General features: G+C 43.6%; 1 long non-coding RNA gene across 1 annotated transcript; it reads right to left on the bottom strand.

The window, feature by feature from the left end:
* On the bottom strand, window positions 1–25,944 carry LOC119169142 (uncharacterized). Its single transcript, XR_005109536.2, has 2 exons — window positions 14,555–25,944; window positions 1–247 (listed from the first exon to the last, which is right to left on the bottom strand). It is a non-coding gene; the product is annotated as an uncharacterized LOC119169142 (long non-coding RNA).
* Between the last annotated feature and the right edge of the window lie 1,632 nt (window positions 25,945–27,576).

Below are 27,576 nucleotides of genomic sequence, written 5' to 3'. Positions count from 1 at the left end.
TTTCCTCAATGTATATGTTTATTTCGCAGTTTAATAAATGCATTATGTTTTCATGCCACATTGTTCACATGGAATGATTTGCAGCAGGCCTTATGCAACTCAACTCTACAGTCGATGAAGTGGCATTCCTGATAGAATGGTTCTCTCTTTCGGTGGATTTTCGTGCCCTCGGCCGTGAATAGGTATTCGGTGTACGATGTTTTACCACCGAGATGTGAGGCTTGCATCGTTCTGTTGCTGGAAAAAGCTGAAAAGAACCGAATGATTAATAATTAGAGAAAGGCAGACTATTTACATAACTAGTTGCGACATAACTACATGCGAGTGTACACGCCCTATTCGGCAAAACAATTTTGTGGGTATATACACAAATCAGAAAAAAACTGTGCACTTATAATAATTATGTCAGGGCCTTGATATTCTGAAACGTGCTTGAAGCCCCAGAGCGCACAGTTTCTTCGTTATAAGTCGCTGGAAACAAACAGTACAACAAATAAATTAAGGACAACACATCTTACCTTTATGGCGGGCCAGGCAGATATTTTTCACTCGTAGTTTACAGCTCATTTGCGACTTATGTAACGTGAAAAAAATTACGTAGTATTTTATGAACCAAGCTGGCACCTCACTAGACTTCCTGTCAGCACAGCGAGACCAGTGCATCACGCTATCCACACTTTTTGCAGTCCTCGTTGCATTGCTCCCTTATGGCAAAAAATAGCAATATTTTTCATGCTTTTGCAATAAAAACAAACAAAACCACAAAAGGCGTGTATTTACCAGTAAACACGATTAACAGCGACTAATACAGCAGCCGTTCACCTGACCAACTCTTTATCCATCAGCTAGAGGAGACTAACGGATCGGCACATCACTTGCACAGATCAAAGTGAATTTTTCCAAGAGACAAAACAGGCAGTTTGTCGGAAAACATTGCCATTTTCGAGTACGCATGAAATCGTCAGCAGCGAAACGCGGTGGCTGCCTCTAGGGACATGGCAAAGGAAATGCTGCTCAATCAATGCCTGTGCGTCTTATGACTTTGCATGGTAACGCTTCGGCAACTCGTCGGCGCTGTGAGGGTTGTCTTCTTCCTAATGTCATCACCTAAAAAAAAGTAGAGGAAAGAAGCGGAAAGCCTGCATTCTTTTCCCTCCTTCAGACCTTCTTTCTCTGAGAGACGGGACCCATGGTGTATGCGTTTTGTCCCCAAAGCCGAACTACAGAACCCCAACTTTTTTCTAAGGAACGCACGTGCTGCTCTGTGTGGTGAGAAAACAAATACCATCGAAAAGAGGGGTCGTTCGGTATTCCTACTGGGAGCTTATGGGGCCGCAGGCCGGGCCAGTAGAACCATGCAGAAGTAAAAGTTTTTTTTTTATCTGTTTCTCCTCTTTTCGTGTTTCTCTGGTAGCATGCGACTGCTGAGTTGACCTTGGCTTGTAGGCGCTGCGCCGTGCTCCCAACCGGGTTGCAGAAATTTGTTTCTTTGTTTCCTTGGATAAATGGCAGGTACCCACTTTGGGGAATTGAGCGCTTTCTTCTTCCAATCACTACCACCACCACCTTGGCTTGTCTGTACTTGTCCCGTGCTTGTAGCTTATAAATGGCATGAATGCATTGTTTGAGTAAAATTTGTTTATGCTAGTGATCTATTATTTAAGTAATCAAATATCTGAGGGAGAAATGCACCATTTCTTCAGCCACTTTTCTTATGAGAATTCACTGTTAGCATAGTTGAACACACACACACACACACACACACGCACACACACACACACACACGCACACACACACGCACACACATACACACACAAACATGTATATATAGCCGAGCTGTAGTGTGTGCCGGTGATGTGAAAGAGGAAGACGACGTCTCTGCGGTCTGAGGACTCCATCTTTTTTTCTGATTGCCTATCTCATTCTCACCCTGCAAATAGATCCAGTCAGTGTTTGTTCAACCATAACAATATATTTGTTGGCCTCTTGGCGAATGATGGTGCTGCAATATTTCCTGCTTAAAAGTCCGATAGATCTCTAGTGCGGACTTCTTAATCATGCCAATTCTCCACATATCAGTCTCAGCTTCCTTCACCTTCTTCTTAACCGATAATTTTTTTTGGTTTGACCCCCTGCTCTTTTCTAAGCATTTACACATCAATCTTTTGCTTCGCTTCCTCCATTGTGTATCGACATTTCTTATATACAACCTTCCTAGCCCAATGCTCCTTCCCCTTTCTTTTCATCGCTTCTTAAAGTTTATTTTGCTGCTAGCTTTCCTGGCCTCGAATGATGTCCATCCCATATCACCTTTTACTCCCTGATTTGGTGTATTCCTGTGAGCTCCGAAAGCAAACCTACGTATTCCTCGTTGCTTAATTTCTAATCTTGCTAGATTCTCTGATCTCATGCAAAATACCGCATTGCCAAAAGTCAGACCAGGAACCAAGACATCTTTCCGAATTCCTCTAAACAAATCATGTCAATAGTAATTCCACAGTGCCCTACTTTTCATCACCGCTGCATTCCTGTTTGCTTTAGTCGTTACGTATATTACGTGTTCCCTTAGGTACTTGGTTCTATTATTTATCCATATGCCCATACATTTGTATTTATTCATTATCTCTAGCATGGCCTCCTATATCCTAAGCACACTACCTTCATTATCATTAAAAATCATGACTGCTGAATTTTTCTTACTGAATCTCAAATCTAACTTATCTACCTCATTTCTGCAGATGTTCATCAATCTCTGCAAATCTTCCTTGGTCATTAGCACTATACCATCTGCGTACATCAAAACTGGAACTGCCTGTTCAATGAGTTATCCTTGTTTGATGAAAGAGAGGTTGAAGACAAGTCCACTCCCCTCTAATTTGGCCTCTAATCCTTGTAGGTACATCATGATTAACTAGGGTGACAGAGAACATGCCTACCTAAGCTCCCATTTTAACTCTGCAGGCTCGGATACCTCTTTTTCTCAATTTATAGCTAACTTGTTACTTTTACAGATATCCTTTAAGAGCTAAGTGACTACATCCTTCACACCTAGTGTGTCCAGTATTCCGCACAAGACCTCTTGAACCACGCTATCGTACGCTCTTTTGATATCTAAAAATGCTAGCCACGGGGTCCTGTGTTCCTTTTCTGCTATTTTGATGCACTACATCAGTGAGAACAGATTGTCTTCCAACCTCCATTGTTTTGGAAACCGATTCTGCAGTTCCCTCAGCACCCCTCATCCTCTATCCATGCCTGCAGTCTTTTCTTTATAATCTGCATTACCAGCCTGTAAACTACTGTTGTCATTGTTATAGAATGATAGTTGTTTATGTGAGCTTTGTCCCCCTTTCCTTTATAAATCATCATCATCCAGCTCAGTTTTCATCCATCAGGGACTTCACCATCGATTATTGTTTTAATTGCTGCCTCTCTCAAGGTCTGCCTAGACTTGGGGCCTAATTCCTCTATCAGCATAATTGGGGTGCCGTCACGTAAAATGTGGCATTGAGCTAGTTGGTAATGCATTACTGAACTTCTCAGCTCAAAAACTAATAAATTTAGTTGAAAGCCTGCGCTCATCCTCGTCTTGTGTTACTTGTCCGAAGGGTGATTCCACGAGAGATCAACTCGGGTCCAAAAGTTGATATTTTAGATTTCACTGAGTATTTTATATTTCGTGCACCTCTCACCAGGTAGCCCGAAAGTCAACTTCGTTTTATGATTAACGACATAACTTACGAGAAAAAAAATATCAAACTTCACCAGTACGGAGGCACCAACTTCGTCACCTGTCATTTTTGAAAATTGCAGATGCTATAAAAAAAATATATTTTTGTTTCAAGGAAGATATCTTTTAGCTAAAATGTATGTCTAATAAAGAATGAATTCATACGGTTTCAAGTTTGCAGACCTTAAGAAAATAGCTTTTAAAGATGTCTAATTTTGCAACAGTTTAAAATAAGTTACGTATTCCCCATTTTTTTTCTCCAAAAATAATGCAAACAGCATTTTCAAACTTGGCACGTTTTAAGGCTATAGTGTGTTCATTAGGTACATAAATTATTGCTGCCGTAGGGCAAATGAAAATTTTTATATATTGCCTCAAAGTTATCATATTGGCAAAAGTGTACTCCACTGAAACTTGAATAATAAAAAAACCTATCTTCGATTTTTCTTGAAATCTCGTAAATAGACAACCGAAGGCCATCATACAGTAATATAGAAAAACATGTTGCATTATTTTGTTTTTAGCGACAATATTCATGGTACAAATCAGAGCTTTTCGAGAATGCGCTGATAGGTTGAGAAATCTAGAAATCGGAACAGAAAAGCGGCAATAAGCTTCAAACGCAAGTAAACGTGACCGCATTTGGTGAAGCAAGGCTGTTTTAGCACTGTGACAAATACGTAGCCATGAAGGCGCATTTATGCTCCTGATAACACAGCACTAATGGAGGAAATCTTCGACACTGTAACTCAGCTGCGAAACATCTGTCTACGGTATATTTGCAGATAAACTCAAACATGAAAATGTTCCAACGCAAGTGTTGGGTCTCACTAGAAAAAGAATATGCGCTTGAAGTACCCTCACTGGTATTTTGGTGGTGACTGCGTGAAACAAGAGATGCGCTCAAAATGGCTGCATCTTTTGCAAATCACATTTAGCAGTACGTGACGCTAACAAAACACGACCACGATCAATGCCCTCAGATGTGCTTAGCCAAACATGCCAAGAACGTATGCCTGGAACACGTGGCAACGATTTCCACTGGCTCTTCTTAAACTGACGAAATGTTTCTAGCTCGTCTGCATTTGCACACAGCAGCTTGACATTCTTGAGCTTCGCGCTCATTTGCGCCACCATTTGGGATGCTGACATAATCACAGCTGAGCTTGCCGCTCTGAGGTTGTAGAGCGTAGCTTGATGCTTTAGTAGGCCACCAACGCCGTCACAAGAGTTCTTGCCATGTTTTGTGGCCGAAAAAATCCACTTTGTTGATATATGATCTTTCTGACATAACTCGAACAACTGGTACTTGTTTTTGAAGTGACTGCATGCATTATCAGAAACATAAGTAACATGCGTGTCAGGCTTAAGATGTTCTTTCATATAGTTGTGGATTATTTGTAGAGCAAAACAGGAGTGTGCAGCATCATGGCATGCGTCATCACTGATGATGGCAAAACTTTGAATTGATTGCTTCCTTGTGACGACACACGTGAATATGGACACTTGTCTTTTGTGCCAGTGATACGACTGTACCTCATTCGGTAAAATGGCTGTTCAATTTTCGGCGAAATCAAAGTGAAAAATGCAAGATTCTTTTTCTTGGTTCTCTTTCGCCTGGCGTATTGCTGATTCTTGAATGTATCTTATGTAATCATGGGTAATCCACTTCACGAACCATAGACTTAGCTCTCGCAGAAAAGCACCTGCCTGGGCTGTTTTTTTACTAGATTGCCATTTTCCTATACTGCATAGGCTACCTCAATATCTTAAGGGATTCCTAAACAAGTGGCTGTCAGAGCGTCCTCCTTAGCACAATAGTCACAATGGCCTAAAAAACAATCACTTGTAGGGGAGCTGCAAAGACATAGTTCTTTCAAGAAGTCTGCCGTGTAGGCACTATCGGTGACGTCATGTAGGGCAGAAACACACTCCGTGGCATTAGCACAGTATATACAAAGGCACACATTTTGGTGTGGTGCAAGAAGAACCCACTTCGGCCTCAGTGAATAAAACTTTGAGAGCCCAATAGACGTGTTCGGATTAGCTTCTCTAAAGAGACGGTAAGCCTCTCGCACCGAACGGGTCATAAACCTTTTCGAAACAAGCTTCTTTTTTCCGTCAACAATAACAGATACTACATCTTTTTTGTTGGGACTCTGCCGAGAGCAGCTATACTCATTTTTGGAGTAGTAGGCCATAGCTGCCTGGACGTCAATTGGGTTTACAAGATTTTGGTATTTGGACGTCCATTGGTATTTACGAGATTTTAAGAAATATCGAAGATGGGGTTTTTTTATTATTCAAATTTCAGTGGAGTACACTTTTGCCAATATGAGAACTTTGAGGCAATATATAAAAATTTCCATGTGCCCTACGGCAGCAATAATTTATGTACCTAATGAACACACTATATCCTTAAAACGTGTCAAGTTTGAAAACGCTGCTTGCATTATTTTCGGAAAAAAAAAATGGAAATACGTAACTTATTTTAAACTGTCGCAAATTTAGACATATTTAAGAGCTATTTTCTTAAGGTCTGCAAACTTGAAACCGCATAAATTAATTCTTCATTACACATACATTTCAGGTAAAAAATATCTTCCTTGAAACAAAAATATTTGTCTTTTTATAGCATCTGCAATTTTCGAAAATGACAGGTGACAAAGTTGGTGCCTCCGTGTTGGTGAAGTTTGATACTTTTTTTCTCGTAAGTTATGTCGTTAATCATAAAACGAAGTTGACTTTCGGGCTACCTGGTGAGAGGCGCACGAAATATAAAATACTCAATGATATCTAAAATATCAACTTTTAGACCCGTGTCGATCTCTTGTGGAATCACCCGGAAGTTTTTGCACTGATAAGTTTAATAATGCCATCAGAGCCTGTTGATGTACTACTAGGAACCTTTTTCTCAGCATTTTCCCACTCTTGTTGTGAAAACGTAGCCACTGCATCACTTGATCCATCCTTGTCTATTAAGGTGCATAAGGCCCTTTCTTGTTGTAATTTTTCCATCATCTGGCTCTTATATATCCAATAGCTTCGTCTCCTTCTAGCCTAACACCTAAGCTGTAGTTATAAACCTCTGCTCTAGGCTTGTCTCATCTCTTGGGAAGTTTAGATGGTTCCAAAATTTTGCAGCTGCTTTTGTATCCTTTTTATGTACTTCAGCCAGCCACTGAGCCCCCTTTCCTCTAATCTTTTCATTGATCAGAAGGGATGCTTTCCTTCTACAGCCTAGAAAGATGTCCAATTTTCTTTCAGCATCCTCTGTCGGTTCACCCCGCTGCTTAGCATGTCTGTGTTTCCTAGAGGCTTATTCCCAACGGCTATGGCCCTCTTAACTTCCTCATTCCGCTTAATTTCGGGTTTGTGTTTCCTTTTCCGGAGTGACTAGTCGCGTGCCTTAGCAAGCTCTAGCTCAGACAGTCTGATTAGATTTGTGTACGTCTACACTGTTTTATTATCTTCAGTGACTACTTTCTCAGTTTGTTTAGTAGCTATTTCTATTTGCCTTTCTGAATATAAATTCCTCTGTAGTTACTCATCTTGTCTCCCTCTCACTTTCATTGCTCTTCCAAAATCTAGCTTGATGCATTTGTGATCACTACCCAGACTTTTAAAGCCACATTCATGTATGTGCATTCCCCTGAGCCTATCATACATCCTATGTGACATTAGTGCATAATCTATCGTCGACTGCAGCCTTTCTACCTCCCATGTTATTTGCCTTTCACACTTCTCAGTACTGTTGCAAATGATCAAATCATGTCTTTCACACATATCAATGATCATTTCGCCTGTTGGGTCCATATACCCATCTATATCTTCTATATGTGAATTCATATCTCCTAGTATAATTATCTCGCACTCTCCTCCTAATTCTTCAATATCCTTTGTTTTACACTCCACCATTGCCTGGTTTTCCTCTCCCGCCTTTGTTCCTGTCCACAAGTACACCAAACCAAGGAGTGTCATCTGCCCAGCTTCTTTCCCTTTTAACTATAAATGTTCCATGCATCCCTGCTCGACTCTTTGCCAAACCATACTTTTATGTATAAATGTGCCAATTCCACCTCCCCTTTTGCTGCCTTATGTTCTATTGCAATATTCCCACACGTAGTCCGGATTGCAAGGTAGTTGCTTCATGTCCCGAAGATGTGTCTCCACAACTCCATATACTATCACCTCCTCCTGCCTTAGCTGCTCTTCTATCTCTTCCCACTTTAACCTATTCCTGCCATCCAGCATGTTAATATTGCCTATGTCTGACTTAGCTCGGCCCTTGTGGTTACGTGGATTTCTTCTCCGACTGACCCCATGTGGCATGACTATTGATGCCCCTTTAGAACCGTCTTTGGCTACACTGTTGGCCTCAGGGCTCTGGGTCCGCCTAAACAAGCTGTGGCTTGATGACCCATTCTATTACCAACCATCCTGCTCGTCGCACCACTGTAGTGAATGCCATCTTGTGCAAAGGGGCAAGCGCTGGGCTTCTACAGGTCTTAGTTCACCTCCATTACACTGTATCCGAGCTGCCGGCTCATACTCTTGATGACACAGTTGGCCTCTATAACCATTTTTCAATCTTACAAGAGTGCCCCCAGACCTCTAAGACTGTGCGTATAGTCACATGCACACTCTCCAAGGCATCTCAGAGCTTACGCATCCCGCCCTCTAACTGTCGCTGAAGGTTCTGACTCTTGCCCTTCAGCACATCATTGAGACCAGCATGAATAATGACAAGATTTTTGCCCTCTGTGCTGTTCTCTACGACCTCCTGAGCTTTGGTCAGACGTATAAACGACTGCGCGTGCCCCAATGCTGCTCCTCCACAGGAGCTTCATTGCGCTCTGTAGACGCCGCTTGCCGCTCATCACACTTCCCTATTCTAGCCACTGTAACTCTCCTACCTAAATGTACAGTAACTCTACTCTAGGTGTTTCTTCTATACTATGATCTATACTATGTCTTCTGGAGTGGACATAGAGTTAATATACAGACTCTGTTTAGAGTTTGTATATTAACACTATGGGAATGGAGATGCGCCCATGCGCCCCCATGAATGAAGCCGGTCGCCACCATATTGGTAAAGGAAAGACTCGGAAGCAGACAACGAAGTGCGCTTCGTATCTCTGCCCTCGCAGTAGCTTTTGAAGGCTATGGCATGCTTTTGTAAAGCAGTTAAAGGTTTTACAAGGCCCTGGTGACTTTGTGTGTCGCTTATGGCTGCACAAATCGCATGAAGAAGACACCTGGCATCACTTTTCACGTGTAAGTATTCTCGCTTCGTTCGCTGACCATCGGCTGTTTTTCCACGTATGCTGTTAAATTAGAAACATTATGAAAAGTGCGCATGCGTGTAATACAAGTGTGTTAAAGTATGGAAGGTAATTTCAGCTTTGATTGCTCGCTAACACGACGTTGTCAGTGAGTTTCAAGTTTATGGACAATGGACAAATTACTTGCGGTCTATGGCTGCCCGTATCAAGCATAGGAATGAGTAGGACATCTGAATGCCCTTTGAATTCCAAGTTTTCTGGCGTTGTTTTACAAGACAAGAATGACGGCATGTATGCATATTTTTTTGGCAAGTGAATATAGAGTTTGGTGCATCTGTATCATTGAATTCGCAAGCGTAGAGAATATTTCATGCCGTGATTATCCGTGTTACAGGTTTCTGAAAGACAGTGAACTGCGTTCTGCCTGGAAAGTGCTGTTCGAAGAAATAGTATAAGGGCTAAGGACGGTGACCCCACCTCTGTTCCATTCACTTCGAAAAATGCTGTTTCGACAGAATGGGACAGATGACCTGACTGCGGCCTAGCAGTGTATCTTCAATTTTTCCTACTTTACCAGCACATCTGCAAAAACTTGTTAGTTCATAGCTCCTTGATGTAGCTTCAATAGAATCTAGTCCCGAAAATAAGCAATTGCGTCAAAAACAAGATGAGGCACCTTTGAAACCCGTTCTATCTTGCCGACGAAACCGAAATCAAAATGCTGATAGACGAGGTTGCCAGAATGAGTGAGTGGCATTATATCAAACATCAAGCTATCTCGTTTCTAGGCTCTGAAGTACATTCTAGCCACTGTATCTGAAGGCTGCGCTTGCCATGACAACACACGTTGCCAACGGAAGTTGATAAATATTGTACAGAACTAACGCCACTGCAATCGTTCTTATGAATGGTTCATTTGGGGTACGTGTCCTGGAGTTTGTCCGTTGCATGCAGCATTGGTGCTTCAGTTTTGGTTCTGCCTGTAAATTGGTTAGAGTTCCATAACTCTGGGAAAATACTGGTGACTTCCCGTTTCCTTAACTACCTCTGTTTTATAATTTTAAGTTTAATTATTTCAACTTTTATATATTTTGTGGTAATCTACCAACACACACACAAGCACATATATGAAAATGGCGAGCAAATGTCGCGTTCCCTTTATATGTGTATTTGCACACACATTTCTAAAAGCTCCCAATACATACTACAAACCTTTTATGCCGCAATAGTTACCAAAGCAACCACAAATGAAACGAAAGATTTTCTTTAGATTATTTTTTTCTTTGCAGCCAAAGAGAATAAGAGACCCCCCGAAGCCCCAGGAACTCTTATTGCCTGCTTTGGACATAGAGCAGCCGAGTAAAGAAAATGCTTCGCCAACAACTCCTAAAACTTTATTCAATCAGAAAAAAGAAAGGTGCCAAAAAGGATACTGTACTGAGCAACTTGAGAAGAAGGTGAAAACGTTGCAACAAATTAAGCAAGCGTAGACTTTTGAAGAGCTTCAATGACTCCAGGGAAGTTGTGAAGGACGGGAGACTTCTGTGAGAAAAGGGACTTGAATTTTTCCAAGCCATTTTCTCCTCAGACATCTCGCAGCTGCTTAGCTGAGCAACCAAGAAAGAATGCTCCCATTCTCCTGAATCGCGAGCCTTTGCTTTGACTTTGCAAAGCGTGCAGCTGACATAGGGTGCATGCATGGAATAATTTCTTTCATAAACGAGAAGAGGCATTTGTTCGTTGGCGTAATCTAAATGTAGTTTCCATGTCATTTTTTTATCGTGGAACTGCAAACCGACGCATGCATGACGCGTATTCCATTGCCGTCTATGGCGGTTTCGCCAAGCCGGGACTACCACTTCAGAGGTTCTATGGAACCTCTTTCTTCGAACCCCGAGTCGCAGTGTTTTTAGCGGCCAGAAATTCGAGAAATTTAAATATATATAGACAAATTTTAGCTTTGCGAGCGTTATTGTCGCCCTAAATACTGCATTTTAAAGGAGCCCTCCAACACTATTCAACCTCCCATGTTTTATTCGTGGGTTGTGTAGACTGAAGTACAGACTAATGCAGCAAAAAACGGCACGTAGTCTGAAGTTATTCGACTAAGAAAATTGGCCATACAAGAAAAAAAAAATGCTGGCCCTCAACTCGATTTTTGCAGGGTCACTTGACCACATTTCACTCACCCATGACCTCAAAAGGCTGTCCCAAAGAAATAAGCTAGAAGCGCCTACACAGCAGAAGCTCGCACCCCATCATTGCTCGCTTTTTTTTATTTTCTTGTTTTCAAAGTCGCGATCTTGTTGCCACAGTACAAGCGTGGTGCCCGACGCCTGGCTTGCGAGAACATGAGCGGGAGCTACTGTTTCGAAGGGAGGTATTTTCTATTTTTTTTACAACATTCTAAGTCACTCTCTCCTCTTATTCTGAGAAAAGAACTTGTGGAACGACCAAGACAGTGAAGTGTTGTTGACCATTCGCACATTGTTTGTTGAGCCGCCCAACAAACAACAATGATGCACTGCACCCCTTCAACAGCACACGTGCGGAAAGAGGCAGCTCGCAAACTCTCAAAAGTAAAGGGAGAGAAGAAAATGAGAGAGGTCTTTCGTATATACATCCGGCTCGCGCAAGCCAAGAATCCAGTGGTGAAATGGCAGCCAGCGCCTCTGTCGTGCTTTGTAGTCACCGTGATCTTTTTTTTTGTTGTGGCCACGTTTGTTCAGGATTAGAATAAAATGCACAGAAAAGAAAAATTGCACAGATTAGTAACCTAACAGTTTTGATCCTACACCACGATTACTTCCAACGTTACATTTATCGAATGGTATGGTGGCAACACTCCGGCGTCACTTACGCCCGCAAAGATCTGGGGAGGGCCACTACGTGGTAATGCTGTCCGCAGCAATGTAGTGACTTTATTGTGTGTTTAAAATACTAAATCATTTGATATCCGCGCTTAGATCGACGCTAAAATCATCTACAGCTATCGGTCTATGCTAACCACAGATAAAAAATAGGTGCTTCAATAGTGTTGGATGGCCCCTTTAAACAATCGGACCAGCAAGCATTGCATACCAAAATCATATGTATTCATTCGAAATAAGCAAAAAGTGTGGGTCGGCAAGCTTGCCTTTGCGATATTCCTATATTTATTTTTTTATAACAAAGCTGCACTAAAAAGGTGTTCATTGTACAAATCCTGTAGTTTTCATTCATAAACAGCCAAGCGGATTGCTGTCCTAAACACGTCCGCATATGAACATTTTAAGGATAATCCTGAAAACAATGTTCTGGAAACATTTTCAGGATGCTGCCAAGCGGACGAGGACGTTTGTAGCTTTTGAGGACGAGCCTAAGATGTCAACTGTTGTCTGGGGACCATCGTACCATGTGGGCGAGGAGCTCAAAGCTCCCTTCCCTTTGCCCTACTGCAGTGTTTTGTCGAGTCTTTTGAATGTAAGCAGCGGGAGTGATGCAGCCCGCGGCTGACTGTTTTCTGCACATCGTCAGTATCGCTGGCCAGGAGTGAGGTTGAGACTTCGGGCGATGGACATGCCTGGGACCTGCACAACTGCCTGCAGTCCAACGCACTCGTGAGTGCTGGTCGCAACTGGAAGACATGTCGGTGCGAGTGACGGTTCGTCGCGCCGACGGTAGCGTTGCTGTTGCGGGACTGGTACTGGGGTGAAGTCGTCGAGCCGGACAAGGCAGCAGTGTCGACCAGAGGTGGTGTCGTGGTGCACAGATATTATTTAAGGACATGTGTTGCCCTTTATTGTTACAGCGTGTATAGCTCATTTCTTTCATGTTTTCATTTTCCGGATATGGTTTGAATTGTGGTTGGGGGAATGTGGGGGTGCTGAAACTTACTGTAAAGTTGTTTGAACTGCGTGGCGCACGTGTCTCGCGCAGAAGACGTATTTAAGGGTCACAACTATTGAACGGTAGGTGGTGTTGTGCTCGCGAGCATTTGTCACCACTATTACCATCATGGTAAGTGCGTGGCGCTGGTGGTGATGCCTGGCAGCAGGCCTGGGTGGCAGTGCTCAAGATATTAGTGGTCCTCTTTGACTGGTGGTGTTTGGTGCGAACGGCTGTCTCTCGCAGTGGAACCTCAGGGCACGGCACCGCGGGCTGTCTACCGGGGCCCTTGTGGTGAGTCAGGCGTTAGTGACACCGCCTTTTTTGCCATGTTGAGTGTTGTGTAAGGTTGTTTAGCGTGTGGATCATGATTGATGTTATACTAATTCGGCTGAAGATATCGTTGTTCTAAAAGTAGTTAAATGTGGGTTGTTTTGGTTCGTTCCGACTGTGTCTACTGTGTCCGTTCACTCAAAGAGCGTGGTGCTCACCACTTCGAGACCCCACAACATAATGTTGCATTGTCTATGCAAACAATATATTGTACTGCCTTACACGAAATCTTATGTTCTGTAAATTTCATTATTTTGTATTACTTTGTTTGCTCTTTTTACAGTTTATTTAATGCACCCCCCTCCCCACCGTAAGCACAATAGTTATAGCGCGAGAACAGAACCACAACAAAGAGACAAGAAGAACGTTGTTCTGTTGTCGTCGTTCTGTTCTCGCGCTATAACTACCGTGATGTCATACCAACTAGCCCAAACTGCCACACCCCACCGTAAGGCTTTGTGCAATTGAAGGTAAAATGAATTAAATGAAAAAAGACCACAGCATATCCACGGAGTGATTAGTGATGACTGGGCCGAGGCTTTGGAGGGTTTCATCGGTAAACCGTGAATCCTTCGCTTCTCTATCTGTCTGCCTCTTTGTGCGTCAGTCTATCAGTCTGTCCGCACCTGCTGAGTAAATCATCGAACTAGGCGATCACGTATGAGCTAGGAGGGGCAGACTAAGGCCACCATACCACTGCTTTGGGAGCTTCACACCTAAAAAATGTCATTCTATTCGAACTACATTAACACGTCGGATCCTGCTGGTGGCAAGTAATCATTTCGTTCACTTTTATTTCTTCACATAATAGTTACTTCAAAAATTATCCCCTATACTTTTCTTGGCAATGTTTATTCTCCTTATTAAACGCCCATTGTGACAGAAGGTGTGTAAATGTGGCTGGAAAGTCTGTTTATTCGTGTACTTCTTTGATTTCCTTTCCAATCGTATCGAGCTAAAAGTAATTATGACTTTTACGGGCTAACTAAACAAATCTTGGATGTAGAAATAATCATTCATTTCACATTTCACGAGCTCTAAAACAACTATTACAGAAATCATGTTACTCTTAAAATCAAATTCAGCCTGCCAAAACTGCACATGTTCTAATTTTCAACTTTGACCAGCACAACCACTTTACAGTGTACTAGAGTAACCACCGTCAGCGCAACGCTTACCAGGGTTACGAGAATTTGAAGAGTGCAGATTGTAGATTGGGAAAATTGTGTTTTAGAAATTTCCACTTGTTTTCTGGGGAAACAGCAGCAGGGTTGTACTTAAGATGACATGTCTTCAGTGTTACACAAGACAGAAAAGTGTAAATAAAGGTTAAGCTTACCTTTGTGCTTATTGAAATGTTCTTCCTGCTTTTCTCATCAGTTGATAAATGAAAAAGTGGTTCACTTTGATAATTTCCAGCAGACTGCTGAGCTGGGCTTCCATCTAGGAAATAACAGAGAAACCATGACTACAGGCAGCTGCCTCGGCCTACTGGAACTCCCAGAGTTGCTAGTCCAGGATATAACTGAGCAGCGCAGTCCATCAATGCACCCGAAGCTCTTCATTGGAGGCCGCAACCCCAGAATTGCAGAATAATGCTGGACAAGCCCATAGGATATAGTCAAGAGTGGCTTTAGTGGTACAGTACTGCCATAGATTTGTGCTATATGCTTTGGAATATATGCGGTGCATGATGACGGGCTTCGTGCATGTGATGCACGTTTGTAGCTGCCGCCATTAAGTGCACTGGGCCCGATTCACCCAGGACTGAGGCAGAGGTACTCCTGTGTTTGCGCTTGATAGTGCTGTTGTATCACTGCCGGATGCACCATCTGACGGAGACAATAGGCACGCTAGCGCCGAAGCGCTGTAAGGAACATCATGCTCGGCCGAGAACGGAAAGGAGACTCTTTATTCAGAGTGTGCGCGTAAGCACGTAGCAATGGTTACACAATACTATAGCCGTTGTGTGGCACTATACGACATATTTACTAGATTGAAACAAATTGGAGGTCCATGACTCCAAGATTAGTATTTTTGAATTTATGACATGAAATGCCAGACACCAAATTATCTCCCCATAGAAAGAAAATGGGACGTAAACTTGCGTACTTGTACAAGAGAACCCGGATGAATTATCCAGAACTAGCCGCACAGTGTATAATCACAGTTGTTTCGAACACTATGCTGCGGCAAAGCACTACAACTTTCAGATATAGTAACATGAGCAAGATAGACTAGTAAAAGTGCAATAAATCTTTGGTGCACATGATAATTTGGCATAATCGTAGAAAATGTTTTGCAGAAAATTGTAAAATAAAACAAGATTATACACTAGTTGTCACATGTAGTAATGTAGAAATATGCTCAAGGAACATAATCCTTGTAACGCGCTGGTTTTTCACAGCATCGCTTGGGACGAAGGCATGCATGCAGGAGAATAAGGTGAAGGATTCACAGACGGAGCCTTATCCCTCTCAGAAGATTTTGCGCCTTGGGGCTCACCTACATGCTCATCGTCAGAGAGCAAGTGCGGTAACGATTCTGGATTGTCTGTACATGACACATCCGTAACAGACACATCTTTCCCCCCGTCGAAACAATTTGCACTGCGGCTGGGCACATCAGCCATTTCTTGTGAAGGTGCCTGTAAGGTGGTTTGTGGAAGGGTCACTTACTGAGGCATTGCAGAAAAAGATGAAGGTGGGGAGTAATTCTGTTGCTTGAATGAAGAATTAGGCAGAGGAACTGAAGACTGCTGTGAAGTTGAGTTTTACTCGGCATGAACTAGTACGAGCTTTGAAACATTCCATACATTGCCATCACTCAGGCAGAATGAATACAGTACAAGTTGACTAATAATTATATATGAACCCTTGTACTGAATCTGCTTGCATGGAAGACAAACTTTAAACCTGTGGCCCACCTGTAGCTTAGAAAATTTAGCTCCATGCTTTAAATCAATGCGTTGCTTAGTTGCCTGTTGCTTATAGAACACTCGTGTTCTCGCAGAATCCAATGTTGGTGAAGGAGCAGAAGACGGGTGTAACCCTGCCGTGCCGATTCCAGAACGAGGCTGGCGATTATGTAAAAGTTTGCAGGTGAAAAGCCTGCAGTAGCTTGAGGCGTAAAGCGATCCGCGTCTAAGTACTCTGTAAAAGCATGTTTCAGTGGGCTGCATTCAAGTTGAGCGAGCTGAATTTGCTCTTTCAGAACTCGGCTGAAACGTTCACTTGGCCATCGGCATGTAGATAATAGTTCGATGAGCAAAGATGCTGAATGCCTTTTTGTGAGAGAAAAGTTTGAAATAGTTGCAACTTGAACTCAGGATTGTTGTCCGTAACAAGTGCCTCAGGGAAGCCTTCCCTACTGAAAAGTGCCGTCAAGAATACAATTACCACTTCGGAAGTGACTGCATGAGTAAAACAAACTTCCGGCCACTTAGACTAGTAGTCAACTAATCGAATTGCAAATCTGCAGTCGTATGGAGCACGTTCAAGTGGACTCGCAATGTCCATGCCTAGCTTTCCCCTTGGTTTGCTCGGCCACAAAACAGGCTGAAGGGGTGCAAAAACAGGTTCAGCAGATTTATCAGCTGTTTAACATACAATGCAGTTGCAAACAGAATGTTTGACTGGACTATCCAAGCCAGGCCATCAGTATCTTTCTCTAAGCCATTGCTTCATCGTCCAACAACCGTGGCTTTCATGAGCCAATTGCACAAGTCTGTCACACATTGATGTAGGAATGATGACTCTATCTGCGCGAAAAACTAAGTTTTCTACAAAGAACAGCTCAGATCTGACTGCAATGTAGAGCAGTAGTTCTGGTGGCAGAGATTTCCCATCTGGCAAGCCATTAGCAATGAATTCAAGCACATGCTGCAATGTAGCATCTTCAGTCGCTGCTTGTAGGTAAGTCAGCTTTACTTATGCAAGGAGTAATGAGAGAGATTATTTCTTCTTGTAGTTCTGGACAGACTGGAAGCTGTAAAGGTAAACGAGAAAGTGCCTCCGCCACAACATTATGAGAACCCTTGTATTACTCTACAGTGAAGTTGTAGTACTACAACAGTCTGGCACACCAGCATGAAATGCGTAATGGCCGTCGGCCCTCTGACCCAGCAGAAAGTAATGTAACAAGAGCCTGATGAACAGTGCGTGATGTAAAATGTCTACCCCATAAGTACACATGCCATTTCTCACAAGCAAAGAGGCAGGCTAGGGCTTCACGCTCATCAGCAGAGTATTTGCGTTCAGCAGGAGACAAGGTTCTCAAACCAAAAGCAATTGTAATTAACTGGTCAGATTTTAGTTGTTGAAACACAGCACCCCATTCTATGATGAATGCATCAGTCGTAGTGACTATTGGAAGCTTCTCGTCAAAGAGCTGAATGAATGGGTTTGCAGCTAGTACTTCTTTGATATTGTTGAAAGCCGAATTGGCTTCCTTGGACCAATTGAATGTTTAGCCTTTATGCAACATGAATATCAGTGGTTCAGCAGCATCTGCATAATGTGGAATTAACTTTGAGTGATAGCCAGCGTGACCAATAAATGAATGCAAGGTTTTAAAATTCGCAGGTGCAGATGCAATAACAATAGCACGCAATTTGCATTCAAGAGGAGACAATTCTCTGGCACAGACATTGTGTCCTAAACATTGAATTCGCTTGATGGCAAAGACACATTTGTCGTTCAGTTTCTGTATTGCTTATGCGTCCAAGTACAACACAACTTGTAAATTAGCATCATGCTCAGCATGCGTTCAACCCTGGACCGAATTGTCACCTAAGTAGCAAAGTACTCCAAGGCAATCTTTTAAAATGTCTGAAATCATTTTCTGAAAAACTGCAGGGGCAGATGCAGGCCCAAAACAAATCCTATGGAATCTGAATAAACCGTCATGTGTTACAAAGGTAGTTAAGTCTTCACTTGATTCTGACAAGTTAACCTGATGGTACACTGATGCGAGATCTAGCTTTGAAAAGTAAACAGCACCTGTAAGTTGCTGGAGAAGTTCTTCGATGGGAAGTAGGGGAAACCCATCAACCACAATGGCTTTGTTTGGTTCACGCAAGTCCACACTAAGTCTTGAGGAACCATTCTTTTTTTTTTTTTTCACCAAGACCTGTGGAGACACAATCTGATGCTGAAACTCATACGATGATGCCACATTTTTCAATACGAGAAAGTTCATCGGAGACTTGTTATTGAAGCAAGAATGGCAATCTGCGATGTTTGGCAGCGACTGGCAGCACACCTGGACGGCGTTTCACTTCGTGCAATGTAGCCTTTCACCAGTTCGAGTTCCTGGGTGAAGAGTTCATGAAATTGAGAAAGAGCATTGGCAGGAATTCTTGGCGTTTCTGAACCTGACACTTGTGAGCAGGACTATGTTTCAATGGTTATGTTGAGGCCTCGAATGGCATCCAACCTAAGAAGTGAAGAACACTCTTTTGCTATTTAAAATGTGACAGCATCAGTGGTATCATTGTACAGAACGTTTGTAGACAAGTATCCGAGATGGGGAATGCATTTCTTCGAGTAGTCCTGAAGAAAACGTACGAGTCAAGTAGTCTGGTCCCCGAAATAGACTTCTTGAAATCTTGTAAGTTAAGGCATGATACGGTCGCACCAATGTCAACGAGGAAAGGAATGTTGACTCGACCAACTTGAACAGTAATCTTCAGCGCGCGAAGAATGGCTGAAATGTTCATCAATGTTTAGAACTGTATCTGTGTTTGTTAAAGCAGTGTCTTGTACTTCAGCTATGTTCTATTGAGACGTGCTGATATTTGATGAGCGCATATAGCATGGTAGCGACCTCGTTTCCTGTTGGCAGAACACGTGTGGTTGCGGGCTGGAAAATTAGAAAATTCGCATAGTGTTGATGAGATTTACATCTGTAGCAGACACCCGATTCAGATTGGTGTGGTCCATCCTGGTGGCTTGAAAACTTTGATGTAGTAGGACAGGAATCTCGACGCCCGCGGCTATGTTGGCTTTTTGCTGAGTTCTGTTGGGGAGGCCGTCCGATATACATTTGCTTTTTGCAGCCATCTTGTGGGCCTGGATGTAATCCTATCTTCTGAACCACTGCGTTAGTGAATTCCCGCATTTCTAGTTCGGTATGCTGCCCTTTCTTCGCAATTTGAATTGCATGTTGTAAAGTAAGGGTAGGACCCAGTTGCAACAGTCGTCTTCGCACTTTTTGTGCAGTTATTCCGCTGAGCAGCTGATCGTCAACCATGGATTTGGCGGATGCGCCGAAGTAGTATTTGCTCGCCATTGCCTCTAAAGCAGGAACGTTGTCAGTAACCGATTTCCCCGGTATTTCCTTGCGCATTTTGAAGTAGTGACGCTCTAGGACTTCATAGCTTGGAGCCTTGAAACAGTTCTCTAGCAGGGCGAGTGCTGCGATGAATTCATCCTGCGTGTCTTCGTCTCGAGTCCCGTCTCCGCTTTCCGCCTGGTCCTGTGCCTTTCGTAGTGTCTAGTAGACATTAAGGCCTTTAAGTAGTACACTCTTCTTGAGAGCAGGCCAGGCAGTGTCTCCGGCGTCGACATCGTCGTACCCCTGGAAGACACAGCACCATTTCGCCTAAGGCACGGGAGGTGTGCCCAGAGTTTGCAAAAACGGAGGAGGAGCAATCATGGAAGTCATGCTCGAATGTTAAGGCACTGAGGAGTCGCTGGTGCCAGCAAGCATTGACCAAACATGCAGGGGTGGCCGCAGTAGGCCTAGCGCATTTTGTGCAGCGTGCAAGTAGGGTGGTGCCCTGTAAACGCGCCTGAAAAGATGGTGATCCGCATAGAAAATCAGTGGAGGATGCCGAGGAAGTACGTAAGATGCTCAGTTTTTGTTCATCTCCGTTGTATCACTGCCGGATGCACCGTCTGACAGGGATAATGGGCACATTAGCGCCTGAGCACTGTAAGGAACGTCACGCTCGACCGAAAAGGAGGAGGGGTCTCTTTTTTCAGAAGGTTCTCTTTATTCAGAGAGCGCATCAGTGTGTAGCAGTGGTTACATAATATAGCCGTTTTGTGGCGCTATACAACACATCCGCGAAACCGAAACTAATCGGACGTCCATGGCTCCGAAATTAGAATTCTTGAATTTAGGACATGAAATGCCCGACACCACAGTTGTTACAAAATTTAGTGAGCCGATCGTCCCATTCCTACTGGTGCAGGAGAGTCAGTTTGAGTGGCTCCTTCATGCAACGCGACGCGGACACCTAAAACCTAGAGCCATGTTGAGCGCCACTTTATTTGAACTGACCAGCGGATGATTACGAGCATGTGGGCAGGGAACCAAAGGATGTGCACACATTTGTCCGCTTCGTGATGTGTGCCTGTATTAAGAATCAGCAAGGCTTCGGGCGAGATTCTGCCACTTGCATACTTTCGAACAGCCGCCTGCGAGTCGCTACATGAAGCGTTCGTGTGGGCTACAGCCGTTGTGATAGCCAATTCTTCCACAGTTTCCATGTTTCGTGTGACATTTGTGGGGCTGTTAATACCCCCTGTGAGGTTGTTTGTGCCTCGTGGCACACATGTCTTTCGTGTATAGGCCGCAATTAGGGTTCAAAACCATCAAGCAGTAAGTGGCAATGTGCTCGTAAACATTTATCAACATTATCATTATGATTGACCCGGTAGCGCCAGCAGTGACACCTGGAGGCGAGGCTGGCTGACGGCACAAGAGCAGCATGAGCGGTTCTCTTTGACGAGTGGCACTTGGCACAAACCGTTGTCTCTTGCAGTGGGTCTATGGTGGATGGCACCACAAGTCATCTGTCGTGAGCCCTCGTGGTGAGTCGAGTTTTGGCGACGTCATCTTCGCGCTACCTTGTGCTTGTTGTTATGTTGAGTGTATATTAATATTGTGTAAGGTTGTTTTAATGTTTTGATCAGTAGTGGTGTATTTAATTTGGCTGATCACATTGTCACTATAGAAACAGTTAAATAAATGTTTGTTGTTTGGTTTGGTCCGATGGCATCTGCTGTGTCCGTGTGTTCTGAGAGAGACGATCTCTTTCCGAGACCCCACATGATTGATGTGCTGATTTTGGCATTGTTCTGTGTGGTCTACGACAGCAGCCATGAAATGATGACATTCCTGGTAGCGTGCTGCCTATACCCTATACAAACAAAGACTGCTTCATGGTTGCACCCGAAAACCTCTGGCTTCACCGACATTTCTGCCCTTGTTGAGTTCAGAGTGCATGTCTCTCGGTATGGGTGGTACTGTGAACTTATTCTGCCCACCTCCCCCTCCCCTTTTTTTCTTTGTGTATTTTTATATGCGAAGCAGCTCTTTGACTAGTTTGTGTAACACTGTCCCTCCATGTGTCTGGACGAACGCACTGCAACACGCTCCCCTACCCGCAGGTGCTGAAGGAGTGCCAAGTAGGTTACGCCACAGCTGCGTGCTGACGTCACTCTCTTCCTCACCTGCGGCGCGCTTGCCACACCGCGCGCAGCTACCGCCTCATCTGCTCGCCCACAACACCTCCTGCTACCGCCGCTAGCTCATCGCTCACATCCGGGACGTCGAAGGGAGGTCATCCTCGCTAAGGTGGACGTGCTGTCTCTCGTGGAAAAACGAAACGCAGCCGCCTTGAAGATCGAAGATTTCGACGCCGTAGCACGCACCAAATTGAAACTTTCGGCAGCGGGAGGAGTCGTTGTTCATGCATGGAGTCAGGGTGTGCTACATGCGTTCAAGGACAACCTAGAAGAACGATCCGGAACCTCTTCAAGATGCTCCTGCTTCGAGTGTGTTTCCGTGCACGTCGGCGACGTCGTGATTCTTGCGCTGTACCTCACTCGCAACCTGCTGAAGGAACATGTTCAGCGCTGTGTCGAGGAGACGCTGACTGATTGCGGTGAGGCGTGTCGTTGCGCGCTTCTCATAGTCGCGGGAGACTTCAACCTTGACATCAGCGGAGGAGGAGGAGAATGGCTGATCGATTGCGCTAAAAAAAACGACAGATAAATTTATTTCTAGGGCTTGTTTAGCGCCAACAGAAACAAGCCCTGGTTTGCAAATACTCTACAGCGCCTTGAAAACTAAAAAAAAAAAGTGTGTTTACCATACTGCCAGATGCGGGAAAAACCAGGGCGCCTGTGATAGATATGCTTCTGAGAATGCCTATATAACTGTACTACGCCGTGCTATACGTACTTTTTACCACGTTAATCTTTATAATATGCTTGTGAATAATCCGAAGCAACTCTGGAGGGTGGCGAACGCTGATGACGCTCGAGATCTTGTCATTTCCAGTGATTTGGGTGAAATGTTGTCTGATGCCGAATATGCTGAAGCTGAAGTGTTAAACTCTGCTTTTGCACCGTTTTCACACCAGGGCTGGACGCACCACTTTCCTTACCATCAAGTACAATAAATTCTTCTATGTGTACCCTTACTTTAGGTGTATACCAAATTTCATGCAAAATCAATAACCTCAAACTTTCGTGATCAGCTGAAATAGATGAAATAAATACACAGGTATTTAAAAACACTGGTCATGAAGGTTCATGCTATTTATCATAATTTATCATTAATTTTCACACAATCACTTTCCACATCGGCTATCCAAAGTAACTGGAAAATCGGTGAAATTGTGGTAAGATTGTTCCAGTCTACAAATCCGGCAATGAAAACTCTTCAATAAACTATCGCCCCATGTCCCTAACCAGCATTCCCTGTGAAATCATGGAACACGTCATCTCCCACATCATGCATTTCCTCGATTCTAATCATTTCTTTCATCCTTCACAGCATAGCTTTCAAAAGGGCCTCTCATGTGACAGACAACTAGCAATATTCCTGTATGATATACATTTTAACCTCGACATGAGCATACAAACTGACACAATTTTCCTGGACTATGCTAAAGCCTTCGACAAAGTACCTCACAAGCGACTGCTACTTAAAGTTTCAAGTCTTAACTTGCAACCTGCTGTCGTCAAACAAATAACAAAATTTCTTAACCATTCACAGTCCATCACTGTAAAAAAAAAAACCTGTCAAGCCCTGCCTCTGTAACATCAGGCGTCCCTCAAGGTTTCGTCCTTGCATTACTTTTATTCCTCATATGTATCAATGACCTTCCACTGCATCTCACTAGCAATATCAGAAGGTTTGGAGATGAGTGTTATTTATCGCAGTGAGCGAACGACAATGGATCAAAAAGATCCACAGGAAGACCTCTATAGCTTATTAAAATAGTGTGACACCAAGTTAATGTCTCCTAATGCAAAAAATGTAAACTAATCTAATTTTCTCAAAGCCTAAAATCCCTGGTCTTTACTTACGAAATAGGCAGCACACCTCTCGACTTAGTATCATCATACAAATACCTGGGTGTCACTGTAGGCACTGACTTATTCTAGCGCACCAACGGCACTAATATCCTATCAACCTCTAACAATACATTAGGTTTCTTAAAACGTTACTTCCCCCATACTTCACAGCACGTAAAAGTAACCGCTCATCAAACACTCGTTCGGCCAGAACTTAAATACGCGTCATCTGTCTGGCATTCACATCAGGCATATCTAACCGAAGCATTAGAAACAGTTCAAAGTCAGGCGACCAGATTTATTCATTCCGCGTATTCCTATAACATCAGGGTCACGTAACTAAAATCACAAAGCAGTCTTTCACCTCTCGCCCATCCTTACCATCTCGCTAGTCTATTGCTATACCACAAATTCTTTTTTAGCTCTTTTCATCAACCGCCTTATGTTTCTACCGCAGCGTGCACATTTAGCCGCCTAGGTCACTCGCACTAAGTCTCGCGTCCACATGCACAAACCACTACTTTTTCACCCTCATTATTTTTTAGAACTGCTTCAGAATGTAACCCCCTTCTGAAGGAAATTGTTGCTACCACCTGCCCATCTCCGTTTTTAAAGCGTCTGACAGTATATACTGAAACTAACAGTGCATAATAAAAGTTCCAGTGGTGTACTAACATGACTTAAAAATAACAAATTTATTAGATTGTATAAATCTTTGTAAAGGACACTTTTGTATTTGTTCTTCATGTAACCACCCCTTAAGTTATACCGCCCTGAAAGTCTTTAAGGTATTAAATGGAATGAACTGAGCATGCGTGACGTGCACTCGCTGAAGTGCGTGTTGGCGAAACGGAAACTACCCACCACAATAAGGGCAATGTACATCAATACGATCTTTCCCAACTTCGAGGTCGAATTTCTGCAAGAACCTTTCAGCGTTGTTGTGACTGGCGGACTTCATTGGGACTCTGAGCCATTCAAGGGTCAGGGCGAAGACAAATCGAGGAGACGAAGCTGAAAACTGAAACATTTATTTACAGTATTTACATGATTAGGAAACATGATACATGACAAAAAGAAAAAGCCCACTTGAGCGTCTTTGCGCTCGCGTTTTATATCTTTCGTCTTACCAAGATTCCCTGCGAGGGAAGACTATAATAGAGTCCAGGAGCCTCCAACAGGATCGTTGTCTCTCACTGCTCTCACGAATTGTCGTCTTTCACTGCGCTCATGAAGAGGCAAAGTCACAAACCCCTCCCAGGAAAGGTAGAAAGGCACGCACAGTTCATCGTACAGGGAGGGGCAGTAGACATAATAGGCCAGGTGATCAGCACGGCACATCTGGCACAGTGTATTGACCTGGAACCCCGCCCCGGTGCAGTCGCCCCAACCAGCTGGCCAAGTTCAAGGTTGACTCCTCAACAAGGCATTGCTGCCGAGCAGTCATTGGTTTGCTCGAAAGGCGCTTGGAATGCGAGAAATGTCACCGAAGATGTTTCTCTGCACTCAGCTCATTGTCAAGGGCTTTCCGACGACTCCAGCCACACAGAGGTTACCAGTCTATCTAGGCAGCCCAGATAGTAGAACAGCCCTTTCCAGGTAATCTGTCAGCCGTACAGGCCCAAAGGGCTTGAGCCAAGCCAGCGGACCTAAAGAATTCACTGTTCTGTTACTTTCTGCATTTTCAGGAAGTGCAGCAAAGTCAAGATCTTTCCACCTGTCCAAACAGTGTCAAGACACGGGGGCTGATCACAACAGCCGCGTCGTAGGCAAGAAAAAAAACACTAGTGTCTTCCAATATACACTGGTTACATGCGTACTTATACAGCCTTCTTTTCTTTTTTCCCAATCATTTGTGCACCTCTTTATGGCCAGCTTCTCAGCAATCAGCCGTTTTGGATGGGGGCCGATCACAACAGCGTGCACTTCACCGATCGCAAGGCTGTGATAGCCAACGAAAATTGCACGCCAGCTCTGGTCCAACACCCACATCCACCCAAAAGAAATGACAAGACCAGCCATTTCTTCAAACGAATCTTCCATTGCTCACCGCAGCACCCGCTTTAGCGCCGTTCAACATTTCATGCCACCTGCATACAACGCTGCTGCTTCGCATTCCATCAGGATTCCCTTCGGGAAGATGGTGTGCATTTTAATTTAAAACTGCAAGAAGTGTTCTTATTGGGAATTGTTTCATGGCACTACTGTTATTGTATGCAGAGATGGGATCGATCAAGCTGTTTCTGACAGGGGTGGAAGTAGGCATCAGTCTTTTGGAGCAGCTTTGAGAGCAGGACTAATACGGTTTTGGAGCAGCTCTGGAGCACTAAATTCTCTTGTCATACATTGCTGTTAATTAGAATTTTTACTGTCTCATGAACAAAAAAATTCAGTAGTTTTTACTAAGCCTTCAACGCTGATCAAGTGACCAGTTACCACAACAAATATATATATATATATATATATATATATATATATATATATATATATATATATATATATATACCCGCATGTAAAAATGCGCAAGCTGGAGTGGTGAGCACTACTTTTCAAGCAGAGCTTAACGAGGCGGCTGATCTCTGTCGCTTGAAGGGTGCACGCGATAGCATCCCACCATGTGTTAGACCTGCCAAATGCTCAAGTAGAGACGAAACAGGCCGCCGGTCTTGAACTAGCATGAAAAAAAGATGCCGGGGAAGGGGGGTCGCTTGAGCAGCAGCAGTGAACTTTGATTCTAAGGGTCTGGTTGCGATAACCTGGCGCGCACGCTATCAGCAAGCATCAGCATGCGGCTCTTAATTCGTTCTACATGGTGAGCTCTCAGCAGGAAGAAATTGTGCGATAAGAGCATTTCTCCCTGGAGCATTCGCGCTTATTAGGGAGGTTTAGAATAGCGCACTGAAAGTCTTTGCAGTGCGATCGCTGCCAATACGCATGCGTCGCAATGTGAGCCGTCGTTCACGCTTGTGGTTCGCCCGCAAAAACTGAAATGACATGTGGCGCCTGCGGCCCGCAAGACCCGCAAAGCACTGGTGTCAAGACTATGATGTAGCTTTCGTGCATATGTGTTCCCAGAGGCTAAAGTCCCTAGATTTTTCCCTAGGGGGTGGCAAACGCTATTCTAAACTTATATGGCACCCAAAATACCCATTAACACCCTTCTAAATCTCCCTACAATCTTACACCAGCGTTTTGTAGAGTGTCCCGATGTCGGATCCAAAAGAGTTAGCTGTCAGCATCCGTATTGTCATGGGTTGTGATGTTAACGAAGGCAGCAGCCGCTGCCTTTCTCAATGGACTGTTTATTTGGGCGAACCTGTGCCCGCAAAACAAAACATCACTCTAAAAGTAATACACGTTGTAGACTGATAGCAGCAAACTAGAGCGTCGGCAGTCTATAATCTGCCAAGCAGCAAAGTGCGTCGGCATTTATACATGTGCCATTGAAGATTCCAGCATTATCGCTAGCGGCTGCGCAAATTCAAGAACAAACTCTAATGTACGCGTTGTGCATGTAATCTCATCAGAGGACTTTTATGATTATCTAGATTGTTCCCAGTCATTCGGGCAGGGTTCGCACAAGAAAGCGTCATACGCATAATAGTGCGGTGGCAAAAATAGAAAGAAAGAAGTGCATGCGGCATTGCCATCACAACATTACAAATTCTTACGATTGCAGCCATCACTTCACTGCGGAAACTGACTTTTATTTTTTTTTTCAAATTATATTGCTCGGCTAACAGCTTTTCGTTAAAACAAATATATAGGCTTGTGCGAATAGTGATTCTTTCCGAATCATTTTAAATCGAATAGTATTTATTATATAGCATAAAGAAAAATGGGGCATACTTATCATGGCATATTTATCATGAAAAATTGACCCTGTGCAGTTAGACCAAGTTAATACGAGTCAAAAAGACCTCTCTGGTGTCTTAGTACTCCAGCTTTTTGCTTCTGTGTTGCCCTCATCAGCCATGCCAAAAAGAATGAGACCCCTGAGTACTTTCATTCGACAATGCACACTTAACTCATAATGCTAGGCTAG

Source organism: Rhipicephalus microplus, chromosome 2, assembly GCF_043290135.1.
Source record: "Rhipicephalus microplus isolate Deutch F79 chromosome 2, USDA_Rmic, whole genome shotgun sequence".
Taxonomy (NCBI): domain Eukaryota; kingdom Metazoa; phylum Arthropoda; class Arachnida; order Ixodida; family Ixodidae; genus Rhipicephalus; species Rhipicephalus microplus.
Note: the sequence above shows the minus strand (reverse complement) of the source record. Positions and strands in the feature narration are given on the sequence as shown.